Source organism: Apium graveolens, chromosome 4 (assembly GCF_009905375.1).
Source record: "Apium graveolens cultivar Ventura chromosome 4, ASM990537v1, whole genome shotgun sequence".
Taxonomy (NCBI): Eukaryota; Viridiplantae; Streptophyta; class Magnoliopsida; order Apiales; family Apiaceae; genus Apium; species Apium graveolens.
In genome coordinates, this window is record NC_133650.1 from 180,797,090 (window position 1) to 180,801,492 (window position 4,403).

The window sequence follows — 4,403 nt, forward strand, 5'->3', positions numbered from 1 at the left end:
AACAGGAATAGAAACGTTTTAAGTTACGTATCCCGTGTGTTTGAAAATGTTGTTAAAAATTATGTTTTGGGGAAAAGTAACTTCTGAAAATACCTATCTCTAAAGTGTGATTAAAAATGGAAAAGAGGTTTTGAATAGTGTGCTGTGACAGAATTGATTTTAACAAGAGATAGGTAAAAGTGATTTTGAAACTGGATAAAATGAATCAGATATTGGATAACGTTGCGTAAGTGGCTAATTCGGTTGCGCGCATTACATAACCGATTAGTCCAACATAGATAATCAGAGACCTAGCTAGTCTCTGCGGATCCGGTGATTTTGTGTGAAAGCCCGATCAGCTTTTCTAGACATTTTGTGTGATAGCCCGGCCAACTATCCTAGATAATTTGTTTGGAGGCCTGATCAGCCATCCCTAGATAACATTCAATACATATCTGATTGTGATTTTGTGATTCCAGTAATGGAACAAATGGCTTTGGGTCCCCGTAACGGGACAGATGGTTTTATGGTTCCTGTAATGGAACGAAAGGTTTGAAAATGGAGATAGCATGCTAAAATTGAACTATGTTTTTTATGCATAGCACACGACAACTGATTTTGTTTTACAGAGCATGCTAGTTTTGATATCCAGTTTATACCTGTTTTACATGTTCCTGGCAAGTTATGAATTCTGTTCCTAAAACTGCTTTACTTTAAACTATTTTATTTGTTATTCATATAGTGGTGCTGCTGAGCAAACAATTAATCACCCTTGCAGAATATTTTATATGTAGTGCAGATGCCTAGGAGATTCTTGCGCGGTAGTCAGGGCAAAGTTCCAGCTTCTTTCGTGTCAGACTCCTCGGAGGTAGTTGTGTTCAGACCAAATGAGGTCTGTTAAGTTGCTGCATTGAATTAGTGGTCAGGATTGTATAAGGTAATTTGGGTTGTGTTAGTTGAGTAACCTAAGTCATACTTAAACCTGGAAAAGATCTTGGCAAAGGGGTCGTAGTTATATCCTGTTATTGATTTGTTTATCTTATGGTTGTGGTTGATGACGTCAATTCCTGACCCCGGGATTGAGACCGTCACAGTTGGTATCAGAGCTATAGGTTTGAGTCCCTGATTTAGGATAGGAATGGAGTCAAAAGAGTGCAGAAAGGTATATATATAGATGCGAGTCAGCAACTCAATCAGAGGAGCGAGTCTATAAGTTTAGTTAAGGGTTTCGGAAGCGTTACCCTGACGTTTATTTTGGATTGACTGGAACTGCCCTAGTTTAGAGTATGTCTCCTTCGTATATGTATTATAAGTAATGTGATAACTGGCATTTTATACCACTTAGAATATCTTAAAATGGCTTAAATTGGTGTCTTGAAATCAAGTATTTTGTGTATTTGATGCGTTTTTCTAGTGTTTATGCATTTCAGGGTATTAGTTGCATTTCGGGGGAGGAATCATCAAGAATAAGCCTTGGCATGTGTTCACCATTGCAAGAGGAAAGAAACGGGCAGATTACGGCGAAGAAACGGAGCAAAATCAGATTTTTTCCAGTAGAGGTCTGAGCGCCCACTCAGCATTGCTGAGTGGCCGCGCAGCAAGCTGAGCGCCCGCTCAGCTATGCTGAGCGGCCGCGCAGGGTCGGGAAAAAAGATATAATATTTCTGGACTTCTACTTCTGTTTGGTTTCCACTTCTATGTAATCTGAGTTTTATGGGACTATTATATAAGTAGATTTGAGACGTTTTCACAAGTGTGGATTGAAGAAGATTGTGATTTTACGCAAGGAGCGAAGGAGATAAGGAAGAAGACTGATTTAGCACACCGCAACGAAGAGGAAGCATATCTTCTTGTGATTCTTGTTTCGTTGTAACGTTGGATGCTAGTTTTCTTGCTTTGAACTTATTTACTCTTGTGACGTACTCTGTTTTAATATAATTAGTTTAGTTATTATTTTCTTGTTTTTGTTTATCATGATTTCATATGAACCCATGATGACGATAAGTGCTATTATGGGCTAATCGTGATCATGGGGTTGCAACGGATTTATTATAGAATTCTTTAGTTAATTGTTTAATACTTTAGTGTGTGATGATTGTATGATATCTAGTATTGGTTGTGCGTATTCGTCTTATGTGCATCGCGAACATATAAGATAGGGTGTTAATCTCTTGTGAAGCGACGATGGATCTTGAGATTTAGAACTTGCCATGCTAGCATAGGTTCATGTACGTTGTGCATGATTAGTAGGTAACTCTAACAGTTTTATTTGCCCTATGTAATCAAAAGGAATAACTTGTGCTTAAATCGTTGTGTTGTCAATTTCTGTAGACATATAGGAACTCAACATAATTGATGACTATTCAACTTCTATCTTAATTGTGGATGCTTGGTAGAATGGTATTAGTACAATGAAAGTTGGCTTTTATCAGTTTCGTGTTATTCGATTAATATCATCACTGTCACATGCTAAAGGTAATAACAATGGCTATAGAAGGAAGTAATAATGAAGTTGTGATCTCATGAGTGTTTTATTATTGATAAATTGAAGTGTTAGTTAAGTGATTAATTAAGTAGTTAATTATAGTTAATATTTAATCAACAATTTTAAGTGTTAGTATCTTAACATTGAGAAGTAATCATACATTGGTGAGTGAGTTTAATTAGACAATAATTTAGTCTGAGTCTCTGTGGGAACGAACTAGAAAGTATTCTATATTACTTGCGAACGCGTATACTTGCGTGAATATTAGCGCGTGTTTTCGCCCTAACAAGTTTTTGGCGCCGCTGCCGGGGACTCGGCGTATTTGTTTAGTTTATGTACTTACCATCATTGGTCATTAGGACTCAGTGATTAGGACGTAGTAGTTACTTATTTTTTTCCGGTTGTGTTTCAGGTACTTTAGCAAGCGTTTATGCAAACTCGTTCTCGTGCTCGCAAGAGGACTTTAGATACAGCTGAGGAGACATACGAAGTTCTTGTTATTCCGGAGAAGTTAGATTTTGAGGATTCGGATTCAGGAACTGAGCAGAAAGAACCAGTAAACATGGGAGATCGTATTGTTCAAGCTGATCCAGCTCTTATGGATTTTTCTCGGCCTAAAATTGATGACATTCAGTCAAGCATCCTTCATCCGGCTATTCAAGCTAACACCTTTGAAATCAAGCCGGGCACTATTCAGATGGTATAGAATTCTGTTTCTTTTGGAGGAGCGGCAACTGAAGACCCCAACATGCACATAAGGAATTTTGTCGAGATCTGCAGCACTTTTAAGTATAATGGCGTGACTGATGAGGCTATCAAGTTGCGGCTTTTCCCATTCTCACTGAGGGACAAGGCTAAAGACTGGTTACATTCTGAACCAGCTGGGTCCATCACTACGTGGCAAGATCTTGCGTAAAAGTTTCTGGTGAAGTTTTATCCGATGGCAAAGACTGCTGCTATGAGGAGTGCTCTTACTCAGTTTGCGCAGCAACCTACAGAATCTATGTGCGAGGCTTGGGAACGCTACAAGGAAATGTTGAGAAAATGTCCACATCATGGAATGCCGGATTGGATGGTGATCACTGGTTTCTATAATGGTTTGGGGGCCCAATCTCGGCCCATGCTCGATGCAGCAGCTGGAGGCGCCTTATGGGCTAAAAGCTATACTGAGGCGTATAATCTTATAGAGACGATGGCTGCAAATGAGCATCAAAACCCAACTCAGAGGATGACGTCAGGCAAGGTAGCAGGTATTCTGGAAGTTGATGCAGCCACCGCTATTGCAGCCCAGCTCCAAGCGCTATCAATGAAGGTTGATTCTCTGGCTACATATGGAGTTAATCAAATAGCTATGGTTTGTGAGCTTTGTGCAGGTTCTCATGCTACGGATCAGTGTTCTCTTATCAACAAATCTGTTCATTATGTGAATAATTATCAGCGACAACAGCAGCCTGTGCCAGCGACCTATCATCCTAACAATAGAAATCATCCAAATTTTAGCTGGGGGAATAATCAGAATGCTATTCAGCCACCATATCAGCAAGGAGTGATTAAACAGTTTAACCCACCTGGATTTCAGCAACCACAGCAGTATGCTACAAGGCAATCATATCCTCAACAGGGAAGTACAGCTGCACCTACTAGTGCTGATTTTGAGGAACTTAAGCTGTTGTGCAAGAGTCAGGCGGTTTCTATCAAGACCTTGGAAAATCAAATCGGTCAATTAGCCAATGCAGTGCTCAATCGTCAACCTGGCACTCTTACCAGTGACACGGAAGTACCAGGCAGGAAGGAAGCTAAAGAGCAAGTCAAGGCTATTACCTTAAGGTCTGGAAAAGTGGCTGATGCTGAAAAGGCAAAAGAAGGAGAAGCTGAAATTAAAGATGAAGAATCTAAGCAAAAGGAGAAAGTGGCGGAACCAAGGAAGACTACTGTTGAA

General features: G+C 39.7%; 1 non-coding gene across 1 annotated transcript; it reads right to left on the reverse strand.

The window, feature by feature from the left end:
• Positions 1-3,419: 3,419 nt before the first annotated feature.
• LOC141722337 (small nucleolar RNA R71) lies at positions 3,420-3,526 on the reverse strand. The gene has a single exon (XR_012575357.1). It is a non-coding gene; the product is annotated as a small nucleolar RNA R71 (small nucleolar RNA).
• Positions 3,527-4,403: the final 877 nt, after the last annotated feature.